Source organism: Oratosquilla oratoria, chromosome 15, assembly GCF_046742065.1.
Source record: "Oratosquilla oratoria isolate Oo_2021 chromosome 15, ASM4674206v1, whole genome shotgun sequence".
NCBI lineage: Eukaryota > Metazoa > Arthropoda > Malacostraca > Stomatopoda > Squillidae > Oratosquilla > Oratosquilla oratoria.
In genome coordinates, this window is record NC_134791.1 from 4,046,153 (window position 1) to 4,066,152 (window position 20,000).

At 48.4% G+C, this 20,000-nt stretch overlaps 1 protein-coding gene across 7 annotated transcripts in view; it reads right to left on the reverse strand.

Annotated features, from left to right (window-relative positions):
• LOC143033258 (tetraspanin-1-like) overlaps positions 1-20,000 on the reverse strand; it is a 437,733-nt gene that overhangs the window by 87,886 nt on the left and 329,847 nt on the right. For 6 of the 7 annotated variants that reach the window (XM_076198481.1, XM_076198480.1, XM_076198476.1 and 3 more), the window contains one exon: positions 17,845-17,888. The exons of the other annotated variant lie outside the window; for it this stretch is intronic. The gene's annotated coding sequence lies outside the window, so the exon portion shown is untranslated. The remainder of the gene's footprint in view (positions 1-17,844; positions 17,889-20,000) is intronic. 7 annotated transcript variants of the gene reach the window in all.

Genomic DNA, 20,000 nt, shown 5'->3' on the forward strand with positions numbered 1-20,000 from the left:
TCTTGTGAAGGTGGAAGAAAACTCCAGACTGTAATAGAAGATTCATCCTAACTATATCCAATAACAGAGTCACATAGGTGATGCAAACAAGGTCATCATATTAAGACAACAGGGCAGGACTCGCAGTAATGGACTTAAACTGGACAAATTTAGATTCAAGAAGGAAAAAGGCAAGAATTGGTTTACTAATAGGGTGGTCAACGAATGGAATAGACTTAGTAACCATGTACTGAGCGCTGAAACTATCGGTTGTTTTAAGAAACGGTTAGACAACTTTATGGATGGGGATGACAGGTGGTGATGGGTATGGAACTGCCTACTGTAGGCCTTATGGTCTCTTGCAGTCTCTTTCATTCTTATGTTCTTGTAAGTCTCGACTGTACACAAGCCGGTCGGCTATTGAGGAAAATAGATACGGGAATACGGACCCCCATGTAATGTTGCCATATAGATGGCATTGCATAAATGAACATATACAGGAGATACATACACGGTACATGACAGTAACTTTACAAATACGTTACAATGGTACACAATACACTATGGTACAGTACCAGTTATCCATACACCTTCCTCTTTGTGTATTGTGAGTCACTTCACCCCCCTCACCCCTTCACCCCCTCACCCTTCATCCCGTCTCCCCGTTTGGGACCCTGCATCCCGTGGGCAACGCGTTAAGGACTGACCGTCCGTAATTCTGCCGAATTGACGTCCATTTGCACGAAGGAGGAGGAGGAGGAGGAGGAGGAGGAGGAGGAGGAGGAGGAGGAGGAGGAGGAGGGTTACTCATTGGGACAATTTCCGCTCTTCAAGTTTTCTCACGACCCAAACAACTAAAAAAAATTTTCACTTTTTTTTTTAAGATGGGCCACAGGGAGAGTATTCTCCCTCACGTCTATCTCACGAAACTCTCTTGTTTTATTCGTCATTGGTATCTCTAGTGAGACACACACACACACACACACACACACACACACACACACACATACACACACACACACACACACATGGTACGGCTCGACATTGCAGTGGTACAGCTCTCGACCGATAATTCAGCGACCCGAGTTTGAGTCCCGCCCAGGGCTGAACACGTTTAAGCTTCGGTGCACTACGAGCCGGCACTCCAACTCTGGTAGGCAAGGAGTTGGAGGTGTGTGTATTGTCACATATTACCCACAGACCTGAGCTCTCGTTCGGAAAGGAAATAGGTGTCAATCACGAGTCCAACACGTGATCCAAGACAATGGTGAAGTCATGGTGAATTACACACACACATGACTTGATGGCGCAGTGGTAGCGTTAGCGGTCACCACTACGGTGGTCCAGGTTCGATTCCCGCCCAGGCCTGAAATAATTTCAGTATCACTGCGCTGCGAGTCGTTACTCCAACTGTCGTGGGCGGAGAGTTGGGTGTGTGTGTGCGTGTAAGGTCACATCATTACCCATAGATCGGTCATATATGAGCTCTGAGATCTCTTCCGAGAGGGAAATAGCTGTTGATCACGAGTCCATCACGTGATCCAAGACCATGGTGAACACACACACACACACACACACACACACACACACACACACACACAGTGTTCTGTATACACGTTATTTCACACAAATGACAATATGCACAAAAGCTGTGGTCAAAAGATGGCAGAGCAACAACCAGCTGCATCAGCTGCGCACTCGCCAGCTGCCCACAGCTGGTGCTCCTGCTGTTCTGTGCGTTTTCCGCGTTATTCTAAATCAACACCATCTGACCGTTTCAAAGGCTGACAACGATACGTCCCCCCACCTTCCATTGTGACTAACCCCAGACTCTTCGTGGTCGAAAGGAACGGGGTGTGTGTGTGTGTGTGTGTGTGTGTGTGTGTGTGTGTGTGTGTGTGTGTGTGTGTGTGTGTGTGTGTGTGCGTGCGTGCGCACCTTGGTCTTTGTATCACGTGTTGGACTCGTGATTGACAGCTATTTCCCTCCCGGTAGAGAGCTCAGAGCTCGTATGACCTATCTATGGGTAATGCTATGACCTTACACGCACACACACACCCGACTCCCCGCCCATGAGAGATGGAGTAACAACTTGAAGCGCAGCGATACTGAAATTATTTCAGCCCTGAGCAGGATTCGAACCCGGACCGCCGTAGTAACAGTCGGGGACTATACCAACCGCGCCACCGAGTCGTGAGTGTGCGTGTTCACATTGGTCTTTGGATCATGTGTTGGACTTGTGATTGACAGCTATTTCCCTCCCGGAAGAGAGCTCAGAGCTCGTATGACCTATCTATGGGTAATGCTATGACCTTACACGCATACACACACCCAACTCCCCCCCCACGTGAGTTGGAGCAACGACTCGAAGCGCAGCAATACTGAAATTATTTCAGTCTTAGTCAGGATTCGAACCCTGACCGCCGTAGTAACAGTCGGGGACTATACCAACCGCGCCACCGAGTCGTGTGCGTGTGTGTGTGCGTGTGTGTGTGTGTGTGTGCGTGTGTGTGTCCCCCCCCCCGGGTGTATAAGAGAAATCACAGAACAAACGACGTGTCTACCCTTAATTTAAGAGATGTTTGGATAAACCCGGACTCTAAAGCGGCCCATACACGATCAATTATATTGCGCAATCTAATTGTCAATACTCCGAATTGACAATTAAATTGACCGTGTATGGGCGATATATCCCCCATACACGATCAATTTAATTGTCAATTCGGAGTATTGACAATGAAATTGCGCAATATAATTGATCGTATATGGTTAGACTTAGTCTGCTCGTGTCTGTGTCCATCGTTGTTCTCGACCGTGTTTACTAGACCTACTAAAAAAAAAAAAAATTAATAAGAAAAAATATATATATATATATAAATATATATGAATAAAAATAATAAATTTGGATTTAGAAAAAAATAAAAAAAATAAAGGACAATAATTCGAGTACTGAACTTTTTGGTCTCCGAGCACCGACAGACAGACAAACTGCGTGACAGAACAGGCTTCGTGATCTTTGGATCACGTGTTGAACTCGTGATCGACAGCTATTTCCCTCCTGGAAGAGAGCTCAGAGCTCGTAGGTCCGATCTATGGGTAATGCTATGACCTTGCACACACACACACACCCAACTCCCCGCCCACGAGAGTTGGAGTAACACCCCTCAGCGCTGCGATACTGATATTTCAGCCCCGGGCGAGGGTCGAACCCGGACCTCCGTAGTGGCAGGCCAGAGCTCTAACCACAGCGCCATGAGAGAGAGGTAGGTGTGTGTGTGTGTGTGTGTGTGTGTGTGTGTGTGTGTGTGTGTGTGTGTGTGTGTGTGTGTGTGTGTGTGTGTGTGTGTGTGTGTGTGTGTGTGTGTGTGTGTGTGTGTGTGTGTGTGTGTGTGTGTGTGTGTGTGTGTGTGCGTGTGTGTGTGTGTGTGTGTGAAGGGTTGATCCCCTTTCCAGAGACAAACGGTGCATATTTCCGTTGGAAAAAAATTAATTAATTAGACACACAGAAGTCCCGTCACCGTGAAAGCTACCCCTCCCTCCCTCCCTCCCTCCCTCTCTCTCTCCAAGCTTGACAACAACCATATCCTCGGGACATCCGTTGTCAGGGCAACGAGACGAGACCAAACAGCTCCAAACAAACTCCCCCCCCCTCAACTCATCCATCTACTCCTCTCCCTCTCTGCGGTGCATGTATTTGCTGGCGGTAGTGGTGGTGGTGCTGGTGGTGGAGGAACTGGTGGTGGTGCTGGAGGTGGTGGTGGTGTTGGAGGTGGCGGTGCTGGAGGTGGAGGTGCTGGTGGTGGTGGTGCTGGTAGTGGAGGTGTTGGTGATGGAAGAGCTGGTGGAGGTGCTAGTGGTGGGGGAGCTGGTGGTGGAGGAGCTGGTGGCGGAGGAACTGGTGGTGGTGCAGGTGCTGCTGATGCTGTTGGTGGCGGTGATAGTGTTGGAGGTGGTGGTGATACTGGAGGTGATGATCCTGGTAGTAGTAACGTTAACGCTATTAAGTCACCACAACTCAACACCGACCCCTGACCGTGAGACAAGAGCAAAGTGGTGACTGCACTGCACTGGATACGGCAGAAGCCAACAGCAGTAGCAGCAGCTGATGATGATGATTACACGCTGAAGAGACACTTCCTCTGCACGGAGGTCATCCTCGAGCGACGGAATAAACTATGGGGGGGAGGGTGCGCCCGCCGCCGCCGCCGCCGCTCTTCGTGCGGTCAAGCAGGACAGGATGCGCTTCCAATGGCTCTGGTATGCGGACAACAACTCCGCTCGCCTCCAGTCCGGTCCTGTCCGGTATGTCTGCCTGCCTGCCGAAGGGGCCCTGCCTGAGGGTGTCTGCCTGAGGGGCCCTGCCTGTAGGTGTTTGCCTGAGGGTGTTTGCCTGAGGGTGTCTGTTTGAGGGTGTCTGTTTGAGGGTGTCTGCTTGAGGGTGTCTGCTTGAGGGTGTCTGCCTGAAGGTGTGTGCCTGAGGGTGTCTGCCTGAGGGTGTCTGCCTGAGGGTGTCTGCCTGAGGGTGTCTGCCTGAGGGTGTCTGCCTGAGGGTGTCTGCCTGAGGGTGTTTGCCTGCCTGAGGGTGTCTGCCTGAGGGTGCCTGCCTGAGGGTGTTTGCCTGCCTGAGGGTGCCTGCCTGTAGGTGTATCTGCCTGAGGGACCCTGCCCTGAGGGTGTCTGCCTGAGGGTGCCTGGTTGAGAGGATCTCCCTGAACAGGTCTCTTTGTGAGGGTCTGAGGTCGGTGTCTTCCTGAGAAAGGCATGTCTGCTAGAAGGAAAGGAGGGTCTGCTTGTGGGGGGGGCCCCTTCCTGAAGGGGGAGTCTGCCTGATGGGGGGCCTCCTGAAGGGGAGGTTTGCCTGAGTACGGGGAGGGTAGTTGCCTGCAGAGGACCAAGACTCACTCGAGGAGCACCAGGGCTGATGGAGGTCGAAGACGGGGACACTTCGTCCACGAAGAGCTAACCGAAACTCGATCTCGATCTCGATCTCCTTGGAGGAAAGATTCTGTCACGAAGTTCATGGGAGACAGAGGAAGAGGCGAGAGTTGGGGAGAGACGGCAAGGGAGATAAAAAAGAAGGGAAGAAAGAAGAGGAGAAAGAAGAGGAGAAAGAGGGGAAGAAAGGAAGAAAAGGAGAAAGAGGAGGATAAAGAGGGAAAAAGAAGGGGGAAGGGAGAAAGGGGGGAAGGGAAAAAGGGGGGAAGGGAGAAAAGGGGAGAAAAGGGGAGAGATCGGCATGGAGATGAGAAACTGGAGGAGTAAGAAGGGGAGAGAGGGAGAAAGAGAGGGAGAAAGAAGAGGAGAAAGAGGGGAAGAGAGGAGAGAGTTTGGGGCGAGAAAGGAGGAGAGATGAGAAACAGGAGGAGAAAGAAGAGGAGAAAGAGAGGGAGGAAGGAGGGGAGAAAGATAAGAAGAAAAAAGAGGAGAAATGAGGGGAGTAAGAGAAAGAAGAGAAAGAGGAGAAAGGAGGGGAGAAAGAAAAAAAGAGAAAGAGGAGAAAGGAGGGGAGAAAGAAAAAAAGAGAAAGAAGGAGAAAGGAGGGTAGAAAGGAGGGGAGAACGAAGAGGATAAAGAAGAGGAGAAAGGAGGGGAGAAAGAGAAAGGAGAAAAAAGAGAAGAAAGAGGGGAGAGAGGGGGAAGAGAGGGGGAAGAGAGAGGCGAATGATATGAAAAAAGAGGGAAAGAAGGGGGAAGGGAGTATATCGTTGTCCAACTTTTGATGAAGAAATACACTTGATACATATGATACCCTTGTATTCTGTTCTAACCACAGAGAATACTCTGTTCAACACACACACACACACACACACACACACACACACACACACACACACACACACACACACACACATACACACACACCCTCGTGGCGCAGTGGTTAGAGTTCTTGCCTGCCACTACGGCGGTCCGGATTCGAGTCCGGCCCAGGACTGAGATAATTTCAGTATGGCTGCGCTGAGGGTTGTTACTCCAACTCTCGTAGGCGGGGAGATGGGTGTGTGTGAGTTTAAGGTCACAGTTTTACGCATAGATCTGTTATACGAGCTCTGAGCTCTCTTCCGAGATTGAAATGGCTGTCGATCACGAGTCTAACACGTGATCCAAGACCATGATGGTGAATGGTGAATCACACACACACACACACATGCACACACACATACACGCACGCAAACACACACACACACAAGGGAAATAACTGTCGTTCACGAGCCCAACACGTGATCCAAAACCATGGTGAATCACACACACACGGCTCGACAGCGGAGTGGTAGCGTTCACAACCGCTACTCCAGTGGTCTGAGTACGATTCCTACCCAGGGGTGAAATAATTTCAGTATCGCTGCGCTGTGAGCCGACACTCCAACTCACTTTCCTTTTCTGTGTGTGTGATTCACCGCGTGTGATTCACCATGGTCTTGGGTCACGTGTTGGACTCGTGATCGACACCTATTACCCTCCCGGAAGAGAGCTCATAGCTCATATATGACCGATCTATGGGTAATGCTGTCACCTTACACGCACACACACACAACTCCCCGCCCACAAGAGTTGGAGTAACGACTCGCAGCGCAACGATACTGAAATTATTTCAGTCCTGGGCGGGATTCGAACCCGGACCGCCGTAGTGGTGGCCGGGAACTCTAACCACTGCGCCATCGTGTGTGTGTGTGTGTGTGTGTGTGTGTGTGTGTGTGTGTGTGTGTGTGTGTCGAGCATCAATCAGAACAAACTACAACCACCGAATTGAAGGGATTGAAGGAGTAACTGTGCAGAGCTGAAGAGCTGCCGGGCTGACACGATCAGCCGTCAGTCAGCCAGCGCCTGTCCGTCAGCCGTCCGTCAGCGGCCGACGACAAATGTACTGTCAGGTATTGACAGCTATCAGAGAAACCTCCTCCTCTTCTTCAGTTTACTCACAGCTGACAGGAGGGTCCGACTGACAGTGAGCTGACAAGTAGCTGACAGGAGGGGGTAGTCTGACAGTGCGCTGATAAATAGTTGACAGTTACGTGTTGGAAAAAGAATCGGCAACTGTCTAGAGGACAGTGCTGTCCGGAATGACGACAAGCTGTCTTACATTGAAGAAGTCCCCCTTTCCCCCCCAAGAGGTTCCATGTAGCTGGTAGTCGGTGTTCTTAGTTCCATGGCTTCCAGTCTTGCGGTTCCAGGTTCCATATTCTTCTGCTTTTGACTATGCCCCAACCCACAAAAAAAAATAAATAAAAGTATAAAATGGAGGCTCGCTATTGGGCACAAACGTTCATTAAGAATAAAAACCAAACAGTCTGTTGAACTAATTATCTTCATAAATAGTATACATTCGATGTTGAATATTCTATTGTCTGGAAAATGCCCAACGCCGTTTGTTTCGCTTTAGTTAATCATGCACCATAGTTGGTTTAATTCGGTGCAAGTTTGGGAGAACGAGAGCGTGATTGCCCATTGGTAGAGAAGCGCTGGTTAAATTACAGTCCACAACAACAACATAGTTATTCGTAAAATATTTCGCTGGGGCCGGCGTGGGGAGCACCTATTCGCCATCCCACATCCACGCAGTGGGAAGTGAGAAACCCCTTGTAGAGGAGAAACCCGTTCAGTTGCGACAATACGTTTTTTTTTTTTTTTTTTTTTTATACCGACGTTGGGTCACCTCCCCGTCTGGCCAAGGCAGTCGGGAACCTGTCAGTAGAACCGCCACCCTTTCTGGATGGCGGGTCGAGGCAGAGCCATATGACAAGTGGCAAACGTAACGCATGAGAGAACGACGTGCCCGAGATGTGGCAGTCAGAATAAAGAAATGATAACTCGCTATTTACAAAGACTACAGCGGAACACCACGAACGTAAGGGAATCTACAGACTACACAGGAACATGTAGATCCCATGTGTGTGTGCATGCTTGTGATTCACCATGGTCTTGGATCACGTGTTGGACTCGTGATCGACAGCTACTTCCCCCCGGAAGAGAGCTCAGAGCTCGTATGACCGATCTATGGGTAATGCACCTTACACTCAAACACACCCCCAACTCCCCGCCCACGAGAGTTGGAGTAACGACTCAAAGCGCAGAGATACTGAAATTATTTCAGCCCTGGGCAGGATTCGAACCCAGACCGCCGTAATGACAGTCGGGGACTCTACCAATCGCGCCACCGAGGTGTGTGTGTGTGTGTGTGTGTGTGTATTCACTTGGTCTTTTGGATCACGTGTTGGACTCGTGATCGACAGCTATTTCCCTCCTGGAAGAGAGCTCAGAGCTCGTAGGTCCGATCTATGGGTAATGCTATGACCTTGCACACACACACACACCCAACTCCCCGCCCACGAGAGTTGGAGTAACACCCCTCAGCGCTGCGATACTGATATTATTTCAGCCCCGGGCGAGAGTCGAACCCGGACCTCCGTAGTGGCAGGCCAGAGCTCTAACCACAGCGCCATGAGGTGTGTGTGTGTGTGTGTGTGCTGCGCGTCCGGATGGGACCGTTCTTCTCGTTAACCCTTTGGACACCATGAACGTCGTCGACTTTGTTAAATGATCCTCTTTAGACGCAGAACTTCTTTCTCGTCCTCGGGTCGTGGCATGACCCTCAGGAGTGGGCGTGGAGCGGGGGTTAGGATCCTGGGGCCGAATTCATAAAAGATCCTAGCCCTATTTTATAAAAGATTCTGACCCTAATTTATAAATGATCTTAACCCTAATTTATAAAAGATTCTAACCTTAATTTATAAAAGATCCTGACCTTAATTTATAAAATATTCTAACCCTAATTTATAAAAGACCCCAACCCTAATTTATAAGATTCTAACCTTAGTTTATAAAAGATCCTAACCCTAATTCATAAAAGATCCTAACACTAATGGCGGAAATTTTTACCTAAATCCCTATGTCGGCGACCTAAATTCTTATGTCTAGACATAACCTCGACATTATGGACAGCTGATTTAGGTAAAATCTCCGCCAATTTGAAGAATTATGTCTAGACTTAGGGGTTAGTATCAATCTATAAAAGACCCTAACCCCAGAGTCTAGACATAAATCTCCAAAATGGCGTTTTTTTTTGTTTTGTTTTTATACCTAAATCATCGGTCCATAACGACTCCGACAGACATCAGACGAAGGAGATAATCATTTTCCTTTGTTTTAATGCACCTTTCCACCAACATGTTCGACTCCCACGCTGTTCGCAGGAGATTTTTACTCGGAGAAATAATTTTTTTTTTTTTTTTTTTTTTTTCAATTTAGAAACGTGGTTCGGGTTCATGCCAGTCGGTTAGACGGTCGGTCGGTCGATCGGTGTTGGGTCAGCAGGTCGGCAGGCCCGTGGGAGAGGATGTCTGCTATGCTCTACTGACGTGTTGGTCATTACATACTCGTACCTAATGTACATAGCTCCACATCAAGGGAAGTCTGCCTCACGAACGCTAGCGGGTTTCTTCCTGTGTTCCCAATGCCACTATGACCGAATATGTATGTTTGTGCTATTACCATGGTCTTGGACCACGTGTTAGACTCGTGATCGACAGCTACTTCCTTCCCGGAAGAGTTCAGACCGACCTATGGGTAATGCTGTGATCTTACACGCACACACACACACCCAACTCCCCGCTCACGAGTTGGAGTAACGACTCGCAGCGCAGAAATATTGAAACTATTTCAGCCCTGGATGGAGTTCGAACCCGGACCGCTGTAGTAGCGGTTGCGAACCATACCACTGCGCCGTCGAGTCGTTTGTGTGTGTGTGTGTGTGTGTGTGTGTGTGTGTGTGTGTGTGTGTGTGTGTGTGTGTGTGTGGAACCAACATGATCGTCGATCCAGGAAACAGCGAGGTCATGCGAGTTTACTCACTCGCACTCGCGCACTCCACGAGGATAGAAGCGCTGGGGAAGGCAGGTAGTAATGGACATGGAACTGCCTAGTGTAGGCCTTATGGTCTCTTGCAGTCTCCTTCATTCTTATGTTCTCACAACAACCTTCTCCCCATTTCTCGTTTCCGCTCTCTCTCTCTCTCTCTCTTCCTCTTTTCGTCTACTGTAAAATGAGTTACTGGCACGCACGCACACGCGCATACACTTACACACACACACGCACACACACACACACACACACACACACACACACACACACGCACACACACACACACACATTCCATGTGTTCACGACTGTACTTTTACCGTTAAGCATTTTTATCGTAACAAGACGAAATCATTTTCGGAAATAAGGTCAGCCAACACGTGAAAAACGCAAACATCATGGAGGAAAGAGCAGGAAGAGGAGGAAGAGGAGGAATAGGAAGAACTAAAAGAGGAGGAAGAGGAAGAACAGATGAAACAGAAGGAACAGAAGGAAGTGAAGGAAAAGGAAAAGGAAAAGGAGGAAGAGGAGGAATAGGAAGAACTAAAAGAGGAGGAAGAGGAAGAACAGAAGAAACAGAAGGAACAGAAGGAAGTGAAGGAAAAGGAAAAGGAAAAGGAGGAAGAGGAGGAATGAGAAGAACTGAAAGAGGAGGAACAGAGAGAATAGAAGGAAGTGAAGGAAAAGGAAGAGGAGGAAGAGGAGGAATGGGAAGAACTGAGAGAGGAGGAAGAGAAGGAACAGAAGGAAGTGAAGGAAAAGGAAGAGGAGGAAGAGGAGGAAGAGGATGAGAGGATGAATGGGAAGAACTGAAAGAGGAGGAAGAGAAGGAACAGAAGGAAGTGAAGGAAAAGGAAGAGGAGGAAGAGGATGAGAGGATGAATGGGAAGAACTGAAAGAGGAGGAAGAGAAGGAACAGAAGGAAGTGAAGGAAAAAGAAGCGGAGGAAGAGGAGGAATGGAAAGAACTGAAAGAGGAGAAACTGGAGGAACAGAAAGAACAGAAGGAAAAGAAGGAAGTGAAGGAAAAGGAAGAGGAGGAGTGGGAAGAACTGAAAGAGGAGGAACAGAAAGAAGTGAAGGAGAAGGAAGAGGAGGAAGAGGAGGAATGTGAAGAACTGAAAGAAGAGGAAGAGGAAGAGAAAGAACAGAAGGAACAGAAGGAAATGAAGGAAAAGGAAATGAAGGAAAAGGAAGAGGAGGAAGAGGAGGAGGAATAGGAAGAACTGAAAGAGGAGGAACAGAAGGAAGTGAAGGAAAAGGAAGAGGAGGAAGAGGAGGAAGAGGAAGACCTGAAAGAGGAGGAACAGAAAGAACAGAAGGAAGTGAAGGAAAAGGAAGAGGAGGAAGAGGAAGATCTGAAAGAGGAGGAAGAGAAAGAACAGAAGGAACAGAAGGAAGTGAAGGAAAAGGAAGAGGAGGAAGAGGAGGAGGAGGAATGGGAAGAACTAATAATAATTAGGAAAAGAGGAAGAAAAGAGAAAGAGTACAAAAACAAGAAGAATGAAGAGAAGAGGAAGAAGAAAAGGAAGAAGAGGAAGAAGTAAAAGAAGAAAAATTTTCAGAGGAAATAAATAAAGAACAGGAGTAAAAGACAGAAGAGGAAGAGGAAGAGGAAGAGGAAGAAGAAAAGAAACAATAGGAAAAGGAGTAAAGGGAATATCACACTGCGGTATTTTTCCTCCGACCTCCGATTAATCGGCGGTACCGTCCACCTCCAGATTTTTTTTCGCCGAAAAGTCACCATGGTAAAATATTTTGTTTTCTCAAAAGAGAGAGAGAGAGAGAGAGAGAGAGAGAGAGAGAGAGAGAGAGAGAGAGAGAGAGAGAGAGAGAGAGAGAATATCATTTGATATGCTGGAGGTAAATTATTTTCCTCCAGCACATCCGATTCCTCCCGGAATGCTGCGGGCTGCACATCTATTCCAACAGTCGAGGGAAAAAGAGCCCAATGTGATAACTCCTTTAGAGCGTGTAAAGAAGAAAGATGAAGAGGGGGGGAGGAGGGCATGTGTGGGAGGAAAGAGGAAGAAGAGAAAGAAGAAGAAGAAGAGGAAGAAGAAGAACGCGAAGAAGAACGTGAAGAAGAAGAACACGAAGAAGAAGAACGCGAAGAAGAGGAAGAACGCGAAGAATAAGAAGAACGCGAAGAACACGAAGAAGAAGAAGAAGAACGCGAAGAACACGAAGAAGAAGAACGCGAAGAACACGAAGAAGAAGAACGCGAAGAACACGAAGAAGAAGAACGCGAAGAACACGAAGAAGAAGAAGAACGCGAAGAAGAAGAAGAAGAAGAACGCGAAGAAAAGAAGAAGAAGAACGCGAAGAAGAAGAACGCGAAGAAGAAGAAGAACGCGAAGAAGAAGAAGAACGCGAAGAAGAAGAACACGAAGAAGAACGCGAAGAAGAACACGAAGAAAAAGAACGCGAAGAACACGAAGAAAAAGAACACGAAGAAAAAGAACGCGAAGAAGAACACGAAGAAGAACGCGAATAAGAAGGAAAAAATAAAGATATACATATTCTCTCTCTGCTAAACATAGTGCAACACAGGTCATAAAATGCAGAGGGAAGACACAAATAGACGAATGAATGGCCCCGACAAGAGAGGAGTCTGCCAAAGGTCAGACCGACGAGGCGTTGCGAATCTGGTCCTCCAGTTCTCGTGAAAGCGCAGAGTCATTTTAAACGCGTGGGAGGGTCATAAGAATGAAGGAGACCGCAAGAGACCATAAGGCCTACACTAGGTAATTCCATGTCTCTTATCACCTCCCATCCCTAACCATAAGGTTGTAAATCTGGTCCTCCACTTCTCGTGAAAGCGCAGAGTCGTGCAAACGCGCGTGGGAGGGTCATAAGAATGAAGATCACAAGAGACCATAAGGCCTACACTAGGCAGTTCCATGTCTCTCATCACCTGCCGTCCCTATCCATAAAGTTATCTAATTTTCTCTTGAAACAACCAATTGTTTCAGTGCTCACTATGTGGTTAATAAGTTTATTCCATTCGTTAACTACTCTGTGGGTGAATCCCTTCTTGCCTATTTCCTTCTTAAGCCAAAATTTGTCCAATTTAAGTCCATTACTGCGAGTCCTGTCCTGCTGTCTTAATATGGTGACCTTGCCTGCATCACCCTAGTTAAAACCTTTGACATATTTTAATACCTCCGAGATCACTCCGCACTCTTTTGTCTTTCCAGAGAGTGTTAGTTAAGGTGCCTAAGCCTGTCATAATAAGGTCGGCCGAGTGTGTGTGCGTGTGTGTGTGTGTGTGTGTGTGTTAGAGAGAGAGAGAGAGAGAGAGAGAGAGAGAGCGATGGAGGGAAGCAAACGAGATGAAGAAAAATTTACGAACATGGACCAGAGGCTACAGATAAAAAAAGAAGAAAAAAAAATTCCCTTCTGCCTCACGCCCCCCCCCTTTTTATTCCATTTTTTCTATTATTATTACACTCCATCTTAAAACTTGCACCTGTACAACTTCACCTCATCGAAGCCTTTTTTTCCGTGGACTACTCAGTTGGCGAAATTATTTCGACCTACTTCCGGGTTAAATCTACGTCTGGCCGATATCTCGGGTGAAAATATTCTCTATACTGGACATGGAACTGCCTAATGTAGGCCTTATGGTCTCTTGCTGCCTCCTTCATTCTTACGTTCTTATGTTATTACTTCCCTTTACATGTCTAAACATATTCAATACACCCGCACGTATACACACTTTCTCCCATCCGGCGTTCCCCTACCACGCCACGCTACCAGGCACAACAAAATTGCGCCCATCAGAACGCCGAGGACTGTCCATTACAGGAACAGTACCATTCCGTCCATAGTGCACATCATTAGCTCAATTAAATCTAATCCTAGAATTAACTCAAATTGTACAATGTCAGCGCATCACTATCACTCTTAATTCAATAAGCAGATTACTTTTATCATCATTATTTTTATCATTATTGTTATCATCATCATTTTTAATATTTTTAATATTTTTCATATTTTAATACTATAATTTTAATACTACCATCATTACTAATACTATCATTATCATTATTATTGTCATTATCATTATTGTCACTATCATTATTATTAGTCACTATCATTATTATTATTGTCAGTCACTATCATTATTATTATTGTCAGTCATTATCATTATTATTATTGTCATAATTAATTTTGTCAATTACTTGTCATCATTATTTTTGTCATTATCATTATCATTACATACACATGAAACAGTATTCAACGCGTTTAGCTGACAGAAAACGGGGCCCATACAGTATGGAGAGTCAACTATACAGAGAGGTCAACCTAAGGCAAAAAGGTTCAGGTATGATTTAAGATACTCCTCAAGTTCGAGGATTACATAAATCACGAGGCGAGAACGAGGCCGTTCTCGGAGGGCGAGAACTCCTCTCACATTCTTGGACAGTTTTGATAAAGAGATGGGCCAATTATGGTAACGAGCCTCCCCACTCTGCGCGAAAATCCCGCCGATTGCGACCAAGACCCACCACCATACACCACCACCAACCACCCCAGCATCATCCACCCCTAGCACCACCCACCATTCATCACCCACCCCTTCACCATCCACAATCCACTCCCAGCACCATCCACAATCCACCCCCAGCACCATCCACCCTACCGCCACCATACACCCCTACCACCACCATCCACCCTACCACCACCATACACCCCTACCACCACCATCCACCCCTACCACCACCATCCGCCCCTACCACCACCATCCACCCCTACCATCCACCCCACCCCACCACCACCCACTCCATCACCATCAACAATCTACCCCTACCACCATCCACAATCTACCCCTACCACCATCCACAATCCACCCCATCACCATCCACAATCCACCACCACCATCCACAATACACCACCAACACCATCCACAATCCACCCCAGCACCATCCACAATCCACCCCCAGTACCATCCACAATCTACCTCCAGCACCATCCACAATCCACTCCAGCACCATCCACAATCCACCCCAGCACCATCCACAATCCACCCCCAGCACCATCCACAATCCGCCCCCAGTACTATCCACAATCCACCCCCTGCACCATCCACAATCCACCCCCAGCACCATCCACAATCCACCCCAGCACCATCCACAATCCACCACCACCCACCCCTACCACCATCCACAATCCACCACCACCCACCCCAGCACCATCCACAATCCACCCCCAGCACCATCCACAATCCACCATAGCACCATCTACAATCCACCCCCAGTACCATCCACAATCCACCTCCATCACCATCCACAATCCACCCCATCACCATCCACAATCCACACCCAGTACCATCCACAATCCACCCCAGTACCATCCACAATCCACCCCCAGCACCATCCACAATCCACCCATCACCAACTACAATCCACCCATCACCATCACCATCGACCCCATCACTACCACCATCCACAATCCACCCCATCACCATCCACAATCCACCCTAGCACCACCACCCACGGCAGTCAAAAATGTACAGAAGTAGACTCTGCCTCAGCGAAGCCATCCATCATAAAAAAATGAATAATGCAAATACACAAATACATGAATAAATAGATCAGTAATGAATAAAAATAAAGTGGGAAAATATAATAGAATTAAAAAAGAAAGTAAAATGAAGAAACAATCATGATAATGATAATAATAACAATAGCAATAGTCATAATAATAGCAATAATAACAATAATAATAATTATAATAATGATAATGAAAATACAACAATACCTGCTATGCCCGTCACTAGTCTTTTCAGGAGGAAGTTGGCTTCGACCCTCACCCCCCTCACCCCCCCCCCACATTTTGGGGAACGAGGGGCACGCCAAGGGGGAGGAGGAGGAAGAGGTGGAGGAGGAGGAAGAGGTGGAGGAGGAGGAGAAGGTGAAGATGGAGGAAGTGGAGGAGGTGGAGGTGAAGGATGTGGTGGAGGAGGAGGTCCAGGAGCAGGAGGTGGAGGAGGAGGAGGAGGTGGTGGTGGTGGAAGAGGTGGTGGTGGAGGAGGAGGAGGAGGTTGTGGTGGTGGAGGAGGTGGTGGTGGTGGTGGAGGAGGTGGAGGATGAGGATGAGGTGGTGGTGGAGTAGGTGGTGGAGGAGGAGTAGGTGGTGGTGGAGGAGGTGGTGGTGGAGGAGGTGGTGGTGGAGGAGGAGGTGGTGGAGGAGGAGGTGGTGGAGGAGGATGAGGTGGTGGTGGAGGTGGTGGAGGAGGAGTAGGTGGAGGAGGAGTAGGTGGGAGGAGGTGGTGGAGGAGGAGGTGGAGGTGGTGGAGGAGGAGGAGGTGGAGGAGGAGGTGGAGGAGGTGGAGGTGGAGGAGGTGGTGGTGGAGGTGGAGGTGGAGGAGGTGGAGGAGGAGGAGACAGAGGAGGGTACTGGAGGTATTTTTCGCTTTCTCGGTAGACACTGAGCACCCGCATTGTCGGATGACTTGTACACAAAACCAGACACAACTGCAGGTCGGGTCTGGAGAAAGTTTGCGCCTGACACACCTTCTCTCTCTTTCTCTTTCTCTCCCTCTCTCTCTCTCTCTCTCTCTCTCTCTCTCTCTCTCTCTCTCTCTCTCTCTCTCTCTCTCTCTCTCTCTCTCTCCCTTTATTCCGAAGGAATTCACCTCCCGGCAGTATAGGGCCACCGCCGCCGCCGCCGCCGCCGCCGCCGCCGCCGCCTCCGTCGGAATGAAACGAAAAGTCGCGCTCAACGACCCTACGGGAACTCACAGCTGGTCCTCCGCAGTCGGTGTGGAGAGGAAGAAGAGGAGGAAAGGAAGAGAGGGGGAGAGGGGGGGAGTGAGGGAGAGAGGAGAGGAGAATAAGGGGGGGAGAGAGAGAGGAGAATAAGGGAGGAGAGAGAGGGGAGAGGGGGAGAGAGAGGGGAGAGGGGGAGAGATAGGGGGAGAGAGAGGGAGAGAGAGATAGGGGGAGAGAGGGAGAGAGAGAGGAAGAGAGAAAGGGGGAGGGGGAGAGAAAGGGGGAGGGAGAGAAGGAGAGAGAGGGAGGGGGAAAGAGGGGAGAGAGGGAGAGAGGGGGAGAGATGGGGAGAGATAGACAGAATGAGGAAGAGATAAAGGGAGAGAGAGAGGGAGGGAGGGAGAGGGGGAGGGGGAGGGGGAGGGGGAGAGAGAGAGAGAGAGAGAGAGAGAGAGAGAGAGAGAGAGAAGAGGGAGATGGAGGAGAGAGACCTGATAGCCAGCGGCCGACACAGCAAATGCAATGGTGCAAACCGGTGCAGATGGGGATCAGTGTGTGCTCGCCCGTACACTTGCACCACCATCAACGACATCCATCGATGAACCAAAACCACAACCATAACCCACAACCTCCCCAACCACAACCATAACCCACCACCATTACCAACAACCATCGATAAGCCAAAAACACAACCATCCCAACCACAACCACAACCTCCCCAACCACAACCTCCTCAACCACCCAACTACAACCACCCACATCCCACAACCACCCAAACCCCAACTTCAACCACCCCAATCACAACCAACCACAACCCACAACCAACCACAACCCACAACCACACCAATCCTAACTACAATCACCCCAGCCCAACTACAACCCACAACCATCCCCAACCTCAACTCCAACCCACAACCATCCCCAACCTCAACTCCAACCCACAACCATCCCCAACTACAACCCACAACCATCCCCAACCTCAACTCCAACCCACAACCATCCCCAACCTCAACTCCAACCCACAACCATCCCCAACCTCAACTCCAACCCACAACCATCCCCAACCTCAACTCCAACCCACAACCATCCCCAACCTCAACTCCAACCCACAACCATCCCCAACCTCAACTACAACCCACAACCATCCCCAACCTCAACTACAACCATCCCCAACTACAACCCACAACCAACCATAGCCCCAACCCCAACCCCAACCACCCACAAACATAATCCACAACCACACCCAACTACAACCATCGCCAAACATAACCACAACCAGCAACAACTATCTTTACCTTTTTAGCAGGAAGATCCTGACGGGAGCTCCCGGTGCACCGACCTGAAACCAAGAAGAGAGAATTTATTATTATCTATAATATTATAATATTTATTTATTATTTATCATTATTATAATTTTCCCCCATCCGACCTAGTTATGGACCAAAAGGTCTCCTGTCAGCATGCTCCTCCTTAGTAATCATTTGCAATTCTTTGTTAGTGTCTGGAGACATTGGATGGATGGATGGATGAATGGATCATGAGTTACGACAAATTGATAAAAACGTTAACGCTATTATTGTCTATGCTAAACACACTTGACATAAACATCTACATATCACCAAAGCTGGGCGCGTTCCTCAGTGCGTTCCGCTTTAGTTTGGCCGCGGTTGGCGCTCCCAAACTATCAAAGCTTAAGAGACAGGTTCATACCGAAATGAAAGTCCGGTAGGCCACATACTATAACAAAGAAAAAATGTTCGTAGGCCACATCCAAAAGGTAGGCCACATCCAAAAGGTAGGCCACATCCAAAAGGTAGGCCACACAATATACCGGCACCTATAATTGCTTTAATACTTTGGGAACGCTAACCGCGGCCAAACTAAACCGGAACGCACCGAGGAACGCACAAAAACGCATCTAGGAACGCACAAAACGCATATAGGAACGCACAAATTTACTCATTAGGAACGCATCTAGGAACTCACCGAGGAACGCATCTAGGAAAGCACAGAGGAACGCATCTATGAACGCACCGAGGAACGCGCCCAGCTCATATCACACACACACACTCCCGCAGTATAACGAGCACTAGCACGTGTTTTATCACAGACGAAAGTCACAAACCCGTTGAATACAGACCGAAGTTAGGATGGAGTAGCGACCGCGCCGCTGTTAGTTCCATGCGGGCAGAAAGCTTTTTCCAGTCCTCGCTTGGGCGAAGGAAGTTCACTTCTCGCCCGAATGACCAACACGAAGGAAAGAAAAAACAAAGAGTCACGTGCAGCATCGAGAAAGCAAGAGGAGGAAGAATGGAAAAAGAAAAAAAAAAAAAGGAAAAAAAAGAAGAAAAAATAGAAAAAAAAGAAAAAGAAGAAAAAGAAGAAAAAGGAAGATGAAAAGAAAAATAACAAATATAATAATAACAATAATGATGGAAAACGAAAAATAGGAAGAATGGGAGAAGAAGAAAACGAAAAGACAGAGAGAGAGAGAGAGAGAGAGAGAGAGAGAGAGAGAGAGAGAGAGAGAGAGAGAGAGAGAGAGAGAGAGAGGGGGGGGGGCAGAGAGGAAACCCCAAAAGGGCGGGAACCGATCAAAGGACAAAGACACAAGATAGGAAGAGCAACAGAACAGAGAGAGGAAAGGAGAGAGGAAGAGAGAGAAAGAGAGAAGGAGAGGAAGAGAGAGGGAGAGAGGGAGGATGAGAGGGATGGTTGGATGGATGGAGGGAGGGAGAGAGGGAAAGAGGGAGGGAGGGAGAGAGGCAGAGAGGGAGAGAAGGAGAGAGAGAGGGAGAGAGGAAAGGAGGGAGGGAGAGAAGGAGAGAGAGAGGGAGAGAGAGAGGGAGAGAGGGAAAGAGTGTGGAATTTATAGAGGGTACGAATGGAAATGCATCCATTGGGAAAGCAAAAACAGTGTGTGTGTGTGTGTGTGTGTGTGTGTGTGTGTGTGTGTGTGTGTGTGTGTGTGTGTGTGTGTGTGTGTGTGTGTGTGTGTGTGTGTGCGTGGGTACGTATATCCGTGTATTAATAGAGAAAGTAAGTTCTAGAGGTTAAGAGTCATGATTTGGACTCGGAACTGACGACCAAAAGTGAGGTCAAAGTAAAACAGAAGAGAATGAAAATGAGAGGGAAGAAAAAGGAGGAAGAGGAGGAGGAGAAGGAAGAGGAGGAAAATGTGGGTGAGGGTGAGGCTGAGAACGAGGATGAGGAGAAGGTGAAGGAGAAAGAAGAAAAGCGGAGGAAGAGAAGCAGGAGGTGAGGAAGAGGAGTAACGGAGGAGGACTAGAGGAGGGATGGGGAGGAGGAGGGATGGGGAGGAGGAGGAATGGGGAGGAGGAGGAATGGAAGAGGAGGAGGAATGGAGGAGGAGGAATGGAGGAGGAGGAGGAGGAATGGGGGAGGAGGAGGAATGGAGGAGGAGGAGGAATGGGGGAAGAGGAGGAATGGA